The sequence below is a fragment of the Perissodus microlepis genome, chromosome 13, assembly GCF_051167445.1.
Source record: "Perissodus microlepis isolate ML-2025 ecotype Zambia chromosome 13, ASM5116744v1, whole genome shotgun sequence".
NCBI classification, from domain to species: Eukaryota; Metazoa; Chordata; class Actinopteri; order Cichliformes; family Cichlidae; genus Perissodus; species Perissodus microlepis.
Window position 1 is genome coordinate 28,643,595 of NC_140473.1, and position 15,685 is coordinate 28,659,279.

At 37.2% G+C, this 15,685-nt stretch overlaps 1 pseudogene; it reads left to right on the top strand.

Moving 5' to 3' along the window:
* The first annotated feature begins 329 nt into the window (after window positions 1–329).
* Window positions 330–5,035, top strand: LOC146375292 (uncharacterized; annotated as a pseudogene).
* The last annotated feature ends 10,650 nt before the right edge of the window (window positions 5,036–15,685 follow it).

Genomic DNA, 15,685 nt, shown 5'->3' on the forward strand with positions numbered 1-15,685 from the left:
TGTCTACAGCTTAAGTTTCTTTATGTCATGGTTCTCAGAATCTGGAGAGGGTGTGGTGTGTTTTTCTCTTATCCCCACCCACACTGTAAAATGTAATTCCAGATGTTTGCTATTTTAACATATTATTCTATATCAGTTTGACAATAGATGACTGTAGTTGTTGTTGTAACATAGAATTACAAGTTAAAAACGTCCCAATTACACCAAAAAAAGCTAACTTGAAAACTCATGTCCAGCTAAATCAGCAACTTATGGGAACTTGACAATGTGGGGAAGTTGAGCACAGCAGGATTCAAAACTGTCCCACGTGACTGCTATCGAGGTGCATCATGGGGAATTGGCGGTTAACGACATGGTCACTTTACTTGGACGTTTTCCAATCGTCTTCATTGGAATCTGCTTTCAAGGTGAGTAACATTGGTTATAACTATAAGGAAAGAAAGCTACAAAAGTTGGAACATGTTTTGAATTTATTGCATGACGTGGGTTTTTCTCTTTTACCGAAATGTTTGCTTTAGCTAATGTAACTTTAGCCGACAAGGTCCAGCTTGTGCATCATGACCAAACTTAACCTAATAAACTGACATATGGCCTTTTTTATGGGTTTAATGTAGCACTGACCAAATCACAAGTATTGTGCCGCTAGCTTTAAGGTTGTACACTCAACCACTGTTGCAATATTAGCAAGCTAACTCAGCTAATTAATAAAGCTTATTTCATATTGTCTCTGTACTTGTAAATTTCTTTCAAGTTCACAGGCTGTTGTATTTTGGTGGAAGTTCATTTTGGCAATATTTCCAATAACTGGCTGGGTTCAAAAATAATGTTTTGGCAGGACTGCTATGCTTGTTGTCATCTGTTTACCCCTATGTAATCACTTAAGTTGTTATTTACTGCTGCATGCTAAGCTGCAAGAGTGCACTGAGGATTGAAACAAAATATGGTCTACAAACCAGCATTATATTAGTTTAAACATCTGAGGAATAAGGAAATTGTTACTTGTCCTTTTATTCAGTGTTCTTTTAACCCTTGTGTGGTGTTCATATTTTTGTTACTCAGCCAGTGTTCATGGGTCTGGTGGACCCGCTAGAGTTTTGGCTTTCCAAATTAACACTATCAAACAATTTTATGTTAAATTACTCAACAGATGTTTACTTCATCCCAATTACAAGCCATATGAACAGCAAACATGGTTCATTTTTTCCCTTTACCTTTGTTAGATCACATTTATGAATTAATGTGCTTCTCGTTTTGTTTTTTGTTTTTTTTTATAAAATGTTATAAAAAAAATAAATCAGTTATAATCAAGTGGAGTGAGTGGAAAGACACAACACATTTACACGTGAAGCAATATGTTTCACAACTAAATGGGATCAGCTGCTCATCAATGGTGACATTAGGCCCATTCATCTAAGAACCCCAAAGTAGGCCTTTGGGGTTCTTAGATGGTTCTTAGATGAATTTGGTCCATCTCCTTCCACCTCTCTCCAAAAACACACCTTCCTTCTAGATTACTGCAATCCAGAATAATTTTCTGGATGGAATCTGGGATGAAAAGCTCAAATGAAGACTTGATGTCCTGCACATGAGTAACTGTCAGCCGTGTTGGCCCTGGCTTATCACAGTAACAGCTCTGCAGGGTGGCTCATTTCTTGGGCAAGAAGACCATTCAATTTCACCAGTTATTGACATCCATATTTCTTCACTTGCTGTCTGGTGGGCTTGTTCTGGTCCTGGAGCTGGCTGCAGATGGGGTACTCGTCTTCGTTTTGTTACTAAATGGTGCTCAACCTCATCCTCTTCTTCAAAGTCACTGTCAGACTCTGAATTTTCAGAAATGTGAAATATTCTGAAACCTCTTTGTCAACACCATCATCTGAAGCCCCTCTCTCTTCCAAAATCAATTGGATGGCCCTCGCAGCAGATAATCTTTTGCCATCTTGATCAGTTGTGATAAAGAACCACACTGGCAAAGTCTTATTTATAGTATTATGCCACTAATTTGAAGGTGGGACAGGGTATGAGAAAATAAAATTTGTATCCCTCAAGAAAGAGGGTAAAATGTGTGGGAACCTTCACAGACAATGTGTGGGAATGTAAGAGCAGACGGTGTTGATAGTTGAATTTTCAACAATGTTGCAACTTTGTGCGGGAGCGGGAGGGGAAGAAAACACTATCAGCAGCACCAGAAAGGAGGAAGACAGAGTGTGGGAACACAGGACCTACACTTTCAACACTTTTATTAGACCTGGGTCCAGTGGACCCGAACACCTTGTATGTAATGTAAATGCGTGGGGGGAAGTACAGTATGAGGTCATTGAAAATTAGTTCGGATTTATGTTCTTCACAGAAAATAAGCCAAAGCCAATGAATTTCAGGTTGAAAAAATAATTAATTGTTTAATTTTTCTTTTGAAAAAAAACTGAAAACGGGTCTCACAGACCCGAACACCATACAAGGGTTAATCGCACATTTACTAAAGTTTTACATCACATAAGTCATTTTCACAATCATTCTACTTTAAAAGATTTCAAGACAGAGCTTATTGTTCTCTGAACTTCCTTGTTCGCTGAAAGGCAGGTAAAGTGCATCTTTTTGTTTGTTTGCTTTTGTGTGTTTGTGTTTTCTCTAATGGGCCTCGGATGACAGTTTGCTTAAATTTGGGTCTCAAAGAATTTTGTTTAATTCTGCCTGTACTCCCCACCCCTCTTCTTCTATTGCTCAGGTTGAAGCAGAATTTGCCCGTCTTACATCTGTTGACCTGAAAGGGTTACTTTTTGCTGTGCTTGACCATTATGGAGAGGTTCGTGGAGCTGTACAAAATCAAGAGTGGCATAGGAGGGCTAACTAGGCTCATAAAATGCTTCGATGATGATGTAAGTGTTCAACTGCGAAATCTAATCCTTTGTTTAAGTTTTAGGTTATCCAGTTCAACTGATGAACTCATTCAAAGAAATCTGATAAGTAAAGTCTGTCATCATATTTCACAACTGGACATTTAGTGTGGTAACTTTTACAGAATCTGTGTATATTGGTGGTAGGTTGGATATCATATTCTACTTGAATGTCCTGATAAGCCTGATTCAAAATCTCCAATGATAATCATATATTGATGGAATTATGTATCAAAAAGCTGTGAATTTGGAGCTGTCTACATGCTTCATGAACACTGTTTAAAAAGTGTTTTTGTTTTCTTTTTGACTTCTTTGACCAGAGCCCTACACAAAGGAAGAGGACAGAGGACCTCATTTTCTAAAGGAAGATCCCTCACACACTTTCAAGACTGTGAAGGTTAGCATTGTTTCTTTTAGTAAATTTAATAATGACAGCACCACAGTGGATTTTAAATGAAACATGTGGCATCTATGAAACAATAGATGCCACATGATAACATGTGTTCTTCCTCACCAAATGTATTATTACAAGATCTTTGACACTGGATTTGGTCTAGGTTTCAGAGAAACTAACTGGCAAGCTAGCATTGATATTATTAGTGTCTTGTGTTTATTCATGTCTTCACCAGGGTCTTTGACATTTTGCTGCTGTACTGTTCACTTCAGCTTTACGTTTGATTTCTCCCATTGTATATTGTAATGGCAGAGATATTAGGATATTTAAGGGGCTGCAGTGACTGCTACAGCTGTGGGGGGCAATACTTTGGTGAAGTGTCCTGGACCCTGGAAAAGAGAATGTGTAGACTGGGTAAGCAATTAAAGGTTACTGGCCCAGAGTCATTGGGCAGCTGGGTAAAGGTGGATGTTGATATTCAGTGCCAATTATGCAACCTGCTCAGCCATGTCTATATGCTCTTTTTTCATGCTGTTAATATAAGGGGAAAAAATAAACTCTTACTGATTAAAGGAGCATTGTCTATGGAGCCACAATCTGATCCTGTAGTGTAGCTGCAGTTTGCACATTTCGTGTATTCTCAGCCACATTTAGTTTAGAGCACAGCCAATATTTAGCATAAGTAAATTTAAATTCACACACACTGGTGATGGCAAGCTACATTGTAGCCACAGCCACCCTGGGGCTCACTGACAGAGGCAAGGCTGCCGGACACTGGCGCCACCGGGCCCTCTGACCACCGCCAGTAGGCAACAGGTGAAGTGTCTTGCCCAAGGACACAACAACCGAGACTGTCGGCGCCGGAACCGGCAACCTTCCGATTATAAGACGAACAGTCAACTCTTGAGCCACGATTCAGTCATCCACCCATGTGTGTGAATGACTGAATGTGTAAAGCGCTTTGGAGTCCTTAGGGGACTAGTAAAGCGCTTTACAAATACAGGCCATTTACCATTTAAATTTAAAATTTTGTTTGAATTCTGCAATTGAAGACATGCTCAGTTATTTATGAACATGGTCTTTGTTTAAAGCAAGAAATGGATTTGTAACATGAGGGTGCATATCTCATTCTGAAAAAACTTTAACAACTAATAAGTGTTACCCAAAGCCAATCACCATCATCCAAGGCATCAGTGTGGCTTTTCTTTGGAAAGACATGAATTCTTAAGCACGAGGGATATTGTGTAATTGTAATTGTGTAATTTATTTATTTATTTATTTTTTTGTCTTTGAACCCTTTTATAGCCGACAGATATTGAATACACGTTTTCTAAGAGGATGAAAGTTGGCATTGTGATGGTGAAAGAAGACATCATCGATGTGTTGGTTGTCCTTGAGGCGGCAGTAATCCTGTCTAATCTGAGGGATGTCTCAAGTGCCATTTCCATGCTGATGGGCCTTCTTTTTGCCTTCAACATAGATTATCCAAAGGAACTTGAGGACATCTTTGAAGTCATTCAGAATGTCCTAATGAACATTGGTGGAAGGCAGTGCTCCTCACTAGTGCATGGTCTACGAAACAGACTCTTGCAGAAAGCCATGCAGAACTGTAATTGTATGCTGACAGCATACAATTGCCTTAGTGTTAAGGACAGTTTTTATTTTACTGTTTGTTTTTTGATACTTGCAAGTTCTCATTCTCACTTTTGTATCTCACTAAATGACTACACTTTACATTCCAGATTAGACAATTACTCATTTGTTCATGGTTTAAGAAACTTATGTGAACAACAATATAACGGTGGACTCTGCAGATGCTTATCTCATGCAAGTCAGTAGTTTTTCCTTTGTTTTGCAATTGAGCCGACTCAAACTAATGTTTCTGAAATATCCATCTTATCAAATGTTTCAGAAGCATGCAGCACTCATTTTCAGAGAAATTGGTTGTGTGGAATTTATTGCAATTGTAAATGAAGACAAATACAAGAGTTTGATGTCGTAGTTGTTATAAACTGATCTTTACTGTCACTTATCAAAGGTTTTGTACAATTTTAATATTTCAAGTTTTATGCTAACAGGTGTGACTGAGCACAATGAAGTTTAAAAATTTTGCAAATGTAAAGAATAACTTTTCTAAAATAGCAAGTGTCCTGTTGAAACATTACATTAATGCAGACTTTATGTTGTTACTTTTAACACAGCAGTTTTTATCTCATCCTGTTGAAAGTCTGATAAGCTCATGCCATGGTGAGGGTTCTGTTGACCAGCTGTCCACCATTCACAAGAATCACTACTGCTCCTAGAGTATTGGTCAGAATTTAATCTTCCCCCAAACTGGGCTCAAGACCGAGTTCAAATTTATTGTTTCATAGGGAGCAACCGAGTTTTGATGGATTGTGAGCCTGATGAGCTACGTCACTGATTTTTCTGTTTCTCAGATGACTAAGATGACACAATAAATGTTGAATGTTGGGTGCTCATGAGTAATTGTCTTGTTCTTAAAACAAACTTTCTGCATGAATTGATCAGATTCACTTTAATGGAATCTGTGGGTTTTTATTTTTTTTTTGTAAACAACAGGAAATTAATTTAAAGGAATGTAGATATTTAAACCTGAGATCTAAGATAAACCTAACAGGTAGTTTTGCTGAAATGGATGTTGGAAAGCTAAAAAAAAAATACTTAAGATGTTCAATACACATTTTTCTTTACATCCAGTCAATCAACTCTGATAATTAAAATGAAACTGATTTACGAGTTCACTCAGCTACCTTAAGGAGCTCAGTTAATTAATAAACTTAAATCAATTTAACTAACAGATTATGTTAGTTAAGCTAAAATAGATTCCTAAGTTAAAATAACTACTAAAGTATTTGAATTAACTAAAAAACCCAAGTCAACTGAACTTATACAAGAGTTTAAACAATAGATTATTTTAATTTAGCTGAAAGGGTTTTCCCAAGTAAAAATGACAATTAAAGGAGTTGAACTGACTAACAAATCTCAGTCAACTAAACTAAGACGAATGTTTAGACAACATGTGATTTTTCATCAACATAACATTTGGTTGTGTTACAAGAACAAACTTTATTTCTTGACTTAACTTAAAATTTTAAGGCAGCCCTTTACATCAGCGGTCCCCAACCTTTTTTGCGCCACGGACCGGTTTATGCCCGACAATATTTTCACGGACCGGCCTTTAAGGTGTCGCAGATAAATACAACAAAACAAAACTAGTACCGGTACCGAAAAAAAGAACATTTATTCATAACACACGTGAAAAGACCCAGGAAAACTGAGTAAACGATAAAAACGATAACAAAATAACGCTGAAAACCGATAAAAACCCTGAAAACCATACATTTCATACCTGAGCCTCAACTCTCGCGGCCTGGTACCAAACGACTCACGGACCGGTACCGGTCCGAGGCCCGGGGGTTGGGGACCGCTGCTTTACATCATATTTTTAAGTTGAAACAAGTTATATTTTACAGTGCACCATGGTGGAACTGGACTTTGCTTCCCCGCCTCCTAACCGGCCCCCAACGCACACCTGTGGCTCGTTCACACTGATTCTGCTCTGGCTTGTAGTAGTATTATTCCTGGCAGGCTAAGATTGCAGGACATGTTGCTTCCTTGCTGGATCATCGCACTACCTAGCGTCAGCGTAGCCTAGCTACTAGCCTCTGCCTAACAGATTGTGACACTTTATTTGGCTGAATATGACTTATATTCATATTTAACAATTAACAGGTAGCAGTCAAGAAAAAGTAAAATAACAAAAAATAATTCCAAGTAAAATCTAAAATCTGAGCTTTCTGAGATGCATTTAACAGTTCCCTACAAACCTTAAACTCCAGTCTCAGGTGTTTTGTAAACCACCTCTCCACCTGACTGCCATTGTGAACTCCTTTGAGGACATTTCAAACTGCCTAATCACGTAACTTATATGGTGTATTTTCATATTTTCAGTGTATGGAATAATAAATGAGTGTTTTGTCTGTTGTTTGAGTAAATATGGTCCATCATGATCTTGTCCATAAAATAAGCCATTTACATGATGCAATCTCCTTGTAAGAGAAATTCAGTAGGTCTAGAAAAAAATCACTTCAGTTTTAATTGTGTATAAATGCAATACACTATCATAGTTCTTGGCAGGACACAGTGTCTTGTCCTTTTGTACTAAGAGGATAGACTTGGTTTTAGCCTTTGCTTTCTTTCTTTTTTTTTTTCTTTTTTTTTTGGTCAGATTTGCGATTATGGCTTTCCATAGCTTACATTTAAATATCTGAGGCTGAAACTACTGGTTAAAAAATGTCAATATGCAGATATTAGAAGTGAAGAAAATGAAGATGATTAATCACATGCATTGCCCTTAAGTCGCTGAGTCTTGACACAGGCTAAGCAATGAAGCTACGCCAGTTGTGCTAGTTTCAGTCATTATGCAAATGTACTTTCTATAAGGTTGGAAACCCGCAGTCAGCTGACACAGAAGAAGTCACTTGGAAGAGTTGGGAAACGTTTCTCTGATTAAAAACATCACATCCAGATGAACAGAATCAACTTTTTGGGATTTCCTTACCTGGACGATTGAGCATGCATCAAGACGGTGAAGCTACTATTTATTTAATCTTTTTAGTCTGGGTGTGTGTTTGTTTGTTTTTTTATCATGACAAAATGTGGTAGTACTAGCTACTGTTGCAGGAATTAGCACAACCACAGTTTTTAACACTTTGGCAGATGTTTGCTGTGCTATGAGCATAGTGTCTTAAGTGTATGTGGCTGTATGTTACACTCTCACATGCAGCATATGCATTGTGGTTCATCACTAAAATGCATACTTTTTTACTTGTAATTGTTTGTGGTTAACAGCACAATGGTTAATGACTTGCTAAACAGATTTCTTTAGCTTGTTAAAGTTTCATTATTTCTTCATTTGGTGTCAGGGCGTATTCAGCTGTCACGTTTTCCTTCAGAAGAAGGCCCAACTCGTAATGCTGTAGGCTATTCAGTCTCATTAAAGCCCAGAATCAAGATAAGAAGCGTTACGTTGACTGGCAGGCTGACTGTTTATTTGCATTTTTCAGTGCCACAGTATTTGCTTCTTTTTTGTGATCATTTTTGGAAGGAGAAAATGGTAAAAGCAGTGCAGTTTTGGTGCTAAACATTGTTTTTCAGATCCCATACAGATGTAGCATGTTTTTAGCACATGCAGAAATACGTGTTTAAACCTGTTCAAGTGCAAAGTGTCCACCAAAGCATACATGAGGAAACAGGGGAGTAGGGAAATGAGTTTACATCTGTAATTGTATCTTTGCTTAAAAGATGCTAATAGCATGCAAAATCAGAGAGCACCTAACTTTTCAGCCTATCTAGACTGCCCCTTCATACTGCAGCCAACACTTTCTAGACAGAGTGGCACATTAAATATTCTCAAAGCTCACCGCTCAATGAACTAGAGGGAGATGGAGAAAAGGAGATGAAGGAGGGACAGTGATGGATGAAAGAAGAGGAAGAAAGAAGGCCAGCAGGCGGGAACATGAGGTATGAAAGATGTGGAAAAGGCTTTTCTGAGTTCCAGGGTTCAACAGGGGGGGAAGCAACAAAAGAAGAATCCAGAAAGCCAAGAATGCAAAAAAAAAATGTTTTTCAATTTGTCCATTATGTTCAGATTTTCATAAAAAATATTATAATTCTTTTGCATGTAGAGAGAGATGTTAAGCTGGGAATTGATCTGCTGTTGATTTTTCCTGAATACTCTCTACTATCACTTTTTTTTATTAAAGAGATAGACACAGACGCACACACTCCAGACACATAGTCCCTCTCTCTGCTGCCAAAAGCTGTCAGGAAGATCAAAGTGGGTAAATGTGTTTGATGGAATACTCTGCTTTCTTCATTTACCACATAGACTGGCTTTGACTTGAAAGAGTTTTCATTGAAATGAACTTGATACTGGAGTGCATTTGAAACAAGAGTGGATATTTAGAGGGGTACAGCAGATAGCTGTGTGGGTGTGATTAGTGTGTGTGCCAGGGCTGTTCCTCAGTCCGTTCTATTATAATTTGGGGGCTCAGCTTTCAGTACAAAGCAGCACACAGAATCACATTGTGATATGAATGAGGGTTAATGTAAAATGTCAGCATTGGTTCGCTTTTGCATTTTCACTGAGTTCAACTCGCTCTTCCAGATCTGTAGTCTCTCTGTCTCTCATTATGTCTCCATTGCATTAATTCATCTTCAAATCTTGCTATTATCTTCATTTCCATGTCTAGATGGTCCCAAAAACATGCTCAATCACACCTTCCTCCTGTCCCTAGTTACCCTCAGATGCTGCAGATGCAACTTCACTTCCACTTAGACCACTAACCAAGACCTTAAAAAACCTGGTAAGAAAGTCTGTTGGGCCATCTCTAAGGGTAATTAAGTGGGTAGGCGACCCATGTCAGTGAACAGACCCCAACTGTTTCTTCCCTTCATTAGTAAAACCATGACATGCAAAGGAACCATGGCAACCACCACAGAACACTCACATGAGAAAGATAAGGATCCCTATTGTAACATTGTGTCTGTGTTTATGCAACTGAGTGTGTTATATGAGGGGCAGCCATCTGTCAATAATTAGCCTACACTTCTGATCAATAGCTTTGACGCCTGTTAGGATTGAGTGAGGTGTATTCACCCGTTTTTCCCCATGTTAACTGAAAAATAAAGCACTGATCTTTGTTTTTTTTAATTAAAGAAAGTACAAATGTATTGACAAGATATGCCAACCACAATATTTACTGATAGTAGGTGTGAGTCATTTTTGAATACAATATTAAAAACTAAGTGAAAGGTAAAAGGTTAAGCACTGCCAGATCATCCTGATGCATCAGTTTATATTCTAAATGGACAGGCTTGTGTTTTTATCAATTCGGGGAATTCACTTGAACCCTTTTCTCTTATTTACAAGATATACACATCTGCCTGTATTATTGTCTAATACTGCAGAACAAAGTAATACACTTGGATAACAACAACATTATGTTGTCATTAAAAAAACAACTGCCATTTAGTATTTTTTTTCTGAAACTGACTCATGAAATTTAATTTTGCTGATAAAGGTTTATGGGATTTAAGAGTCCATGCTGAGTGTGAGAATAGGAATAGTAACAGAACGTAAAAATAGTAATAGAAAGAACTGGATTAATGATGTTTTTCTCTGTAAAGAAACAGTCAATCTAAACCATTCTATTCACCACACTATGGGCTGTAACTGCGTCTAACTTGCATAGGGTCTTTGTGTCATCTATACTATAGCTATATTGCAGTTTTAATTCTTGTCATTTCATTCTAAATGCTACATCTGTCACAAATGCTACATTTTGTATTTCATTTCAGCTTGGCCCCCGCACCACTCTTACTGCAACTCTTTTGTTATTGTCGTGATGCAACCATACTCTTTTAATGGATCTTTTTCTATGTTGTTGTCAAGTTAGTGAATATCAGAGGTGTTACTGACTCAAAAAAAAATCTCACTTTTCAATTTTGTATCGAAGCCTTGGATGTAGCTGCTCCGTGCATGTCAAAGAGCTGTGAAAGTGAGTCTGAACTTGTTTGATTCCATCAGTATTTGCGATGTCTCACAAGTTTAGATGAAAAGCAATATGAACAGCTTTTAGTTTTCACTCAGATGAGTCTTTCTAAATCAATGTACATTTACCAAGCCTAAACATGTGGCTACGACAAATTTTGTTGGGGAGTAAAAGGTGGTGAAAACAAGGACCCTACAGACCTCATTTACTTTTTTAATAGAATCCCTAATCAGAGATAAAAAAAAAATAATGGAGGCTTCAGGCTGCTTGAGTGTTTGGAGGGCTTAATGAGATAACAGAGGATCTATGCACAAACAACACCAATTTTCAGAGCTGAGGAAAAGGCTGAGATGGAGGGCCGAAGACAAACAAATAAAATGAGGGTAACGGAAATTCATTCTGGGTTTGATTTGTTTGCATAATCAACAATAAAACAGGTTTCAGGATATGTGTTGCCACTTACTGATCTGGAATCCCAAAAAATATTACGAGTTACATCCACTCCATACAGAAGACGTATCAAACTGAACCTGTTCACTTGTAAAATCTGTAAGAAATAAGTAAACAAAAGACATGAAACTTCAAAGAATAGTCAAATACACCTGAGAAGCAAAGCAGCTTTGTTTCATTTTGAGGTAAAAGCTAATTGTATGAACATTTGCTGTACATAGCTATTTTTAAAGCCTCCACACTGATACATTTCATGCAAATTAACACCATGAAAATGACAAACAACTTACCAATACAAATGTTGACAAAAGGAACGAAAACTATATGTATAAAAATAAAATTTGTACTTCTATTTTACACATTGCTCCTGATATTTTAAAGACTTTGCTTACATCTGTGTTACACAGAAAGTCTTGAAATGTCTTAAAATGGAGTTGATTAGAAACATTTTGTTACTCTTGTGATTATTCAGGCTCCCAGTTTTGCACAGTAGCTTTGCATTTTACATCTCAGTGGTTGGTTTTACATTCCAAAATGTTCCTCTTTGATTCGGTCTCACAGCAGCGGATGAAGGATCAAAGCCAAGAGTTTTGCATCAGTGGTACAAGTGTATGGTGCGCAGTAGAGCAGATAAGACCAATAGTCTCTTACTTTGATTAGTTTCAATGACATCTTCCAAATAGTCTAATTGTTGTTGTTGTTATATCTTTGTACATTTCTGTTGATTGACCAAACAATTCTCTGACATAGGATCAGAATTATTGGTAGTGGCAGAAGTGAAGCAGGTGGAAATTTGGATGAGCATCTCTATCTGGCCAGATTGAGGTATAGGGGGTGGGTCACACCAATCAGCATCAGGAGGGCAGAGTGTCAGAAAAGCAATGAGATTCAGAGGACACGGGACAGGGGCTGAGTGCTTTGCAGAAGAGAGGGAAGAAAATAACTGGACCAAAGCGATAATGACAGAATAAATAATAGCCTGGGAAAGTGGAAGTGATACAAAGAGTAGCTGAGTAGCCCACCCAGGAATGCAAAGAGATTAGTGAATACAAGATTTATTTAAAAGAGGATGCTATCCAAAGTTCACTGAATACTGTTTGGTAAATAAAAGCTCTGAATACATCCAGCAACTATCAAAAGTAGAGGTCAGTAACCCTAATATACACAATTTTAAACTACACACTACTTTAAATTGGCAGAAATGATATCACACATTCCAATGAAAGTTTTTTTTTTTTTCAATCCCAAATGGGCCCTAACTTTTGTTTGCACCAGTTCAGAGTACCCAGTAGGGAGTTCCCAGCTTTTTGGAGTCGATGAGTGGGAGGCTCGAGGGTGCTCCATCTGATGACTCTGTTGTCTTACTGGGAGGCTTCAACACTGACGTGGGCAATGACAGTGAGATCTGGCAGGGACTGATTGGTAGGAACAGCCTGCCTGATCTGATCTGCAAAATCGGTCTGTCAATAAAGAACACCATGTTCAAACATAAGAATGTCCATAAATGCAAGTGCACCAGGTTGTATGTTGAAGAAATCATACGCAAAGAGTGATGTGTGTCTCTACACACAACTAACTTATCCAACTGCCTAAAAATACTACAAACTGTAGTATAACTAACGTATGAAGGCCAAAAAACAAAACAAAACAGTGAATCATCCAACATCAACTCAGAAGTTTATAAAAATACAATGTGTCCACCCAGCTCACAAAGATATACTGGAATAACCAACACAGTGGCAAAAGATATGTGTCCAATAAACATGGTGAGTAACACTGGCTTCAGGAGAATGCTAAATTTACTGGGAAAAACAGCTATGTTATCCCCTCACACTGTTATTTTTCTAAAATAGCTTAGTGGGGAAAATATAGAGAGATACACAGCTGATAAGCACTTTGCTACAGGTTTTATTGACATTCATCACACAGGTGCAATGAATAGAGTGAAAGACAATATTTTGCTTAGATCTGAATGAATAAACATCATATTTGTGTGCAAAGATGAACTGATAAAGAACAAATAACAATAATTGAGGACAATGTAGGTGTAAAGCAGTTCTCCGGTGATTAAACTTTGTGTTTGGTTTCAGTACAGTTTAATTTTTTTTTCTAAGGGCTGCACGAATTTAGGTGACTAAGGAGAGAACAGATTTGTATGATATAAACAAATCTTACTGGAGCAGGGTTGTGTTTAGATGATGCAATAAAAACATTTTTGTCACTAAAATCAGTCAATAACCCCGATAAATAATTGTGATCTCAATATTGATCGAAATCTATGTTTTCTGTATTGTGTATATAACGTCTCAGCTTTTTTGGAATTGGGGTAGCGGTACATTCTGCTTTTAAAAATGCAAAATCAAAAATTTTGATCATATCGCTAGAAATTAGGATGTTGTAGTCCAGGGGGCATGGTGGGGATTATGAAAGTAATTGATTGTCTCTGGCTAACCCACAAAGAGATGATATGCAGCAAAGAGCTAGCAATTTTTCTGCTCCAGCTCCTGAGCAACCCTGAATTGGATAAGCGGTTAGAAAATAGATGGATGGATAGATGGCTATTATAGATTATCTTTCACCTAAGTGAATCATCCAAACACATGTCCTCTGAGTTTGCCGTCTGGCTTCTTCGATTGTTCACACAAGACTGCAGCTGAAACTATTGAACATTTTCGATAGTGATCAGACCTTGACAGAAGAGGCTGGGAGCACTGGATTAAACCAGGGTGTGCTGACCTTATTACAACACAGAGGACAAGACAATTATGGCCCTGCTGATGTCCAGCATCATGAAAACTGACCCGGCTCAGCTAATCAGATACAGAAATCCCCGATCTTAACCCGTAGTAGAATAAAGCTGTACATTAGGAAAAGATCTGAGACAGACAAGGAATTTTAGAATCTATAATCTCATCCAAACAGTATTGTGAATAGATTGAAATAAAATGTGAGCAGTAGTTTAATAACAAATTTACACTGACTTAAGAAAACTTTGACCAACCAGCCATCACGCCTGCTTCTCGTATTAGAAACACATTCATCAGATTACAATCAGAATTTTCTTGGTTTTTTTTTATTCTGAACCTCTTAAAAAGATCATTAACAACATAAAAAGCAATCATAGCAAATTTCACAAAGTGATAAAAATGTAAAGCAAACACAAATTTAAGACTAGATACAGTGCTGCCCAGACTGAACCACAAACTAAACTACACACTAAAAATAAAATAAAATAATAATAATAATAATAATAATAATAATAATAATAATAATAATAATAATAATAATAATAAAAAACTGTCTGCAGCATAGTCAGTAAATTCATTTATAATGCATTTTAGGAGGCATGCAGAATAAGCTACATTTTTAGGACCTGATTTAAAAAAAGGCATAAACTTTTTTCACACACAGGTCATGTGATGTAATCCCACAATTTAGTGAGATACAATTTCAGTTCATATTCAGAACTGTCACAAATCTGTTTTTGTTTTATTTTAATTTCATTATCATTATTATTATTATTTTTGTATGCACAGCTAACAGAGGGCTGTGAGACGAAATGTGAAAACAATTTTTAACTAACACTAACGTTAAATACGGTTTAACGTTAGTGTTACGCCTGTTTTATTGGCTCATGGCACCAAATTTATTCAAAAAGAAATATATCAGAAGATAGAAGCTCTGTAATGATGTATTTGACATATATTCATAAACTTCATAAACATAAACCTCTCCAAAGTAATATATTCACTGTAGGATGTCACAGCAGGAAATGTCCCCATTTCCTACTATTTCTGTTGTTGGCCATTACAAAATGAATGTGCACTGGCTATCCTCTGGAGTTTGACATTAGGCCTCCAGGGTGTACTCTCAGATGTTTTCACCTGGCTGCATTGATTCAGCAGAATTATTCAGTTCAGCAGCAGAGTGGTAAATGAGGAAACTGCTGCCTCAAAAATAAAAAGGAAAAACAAGGAAAGGAGTTTATATGAGTTTATAGTCACTGATTTTCATCATTAGAAAACTGTCATACCTCTGGTAGATATTGGCAGTTTGAGACATTATTTCCAAGATATACCACAGTGGCACAGTACAGGAAACTATATCTTTTCCCTTATTTTGTACAGCCACCTGAGCTGATTGTAGCTCAGTGAAAAAAGAAAATAGTGAGAACAAGCAGCCTTTTTTATTTATTTATTTGAAAAATATAATCTACAGTTATTTTTCAGCAGAATAAAAATTAATAATGGTTTTCTGCATAATGGGACAGAGATAGACTAGAGCTGGAGGGTTAGTACATTAAATCATTTTTTGTTGCTTTCATAAATCTTAAGCATAATTGATATGCAAACTCACAGGATCCAAGACTT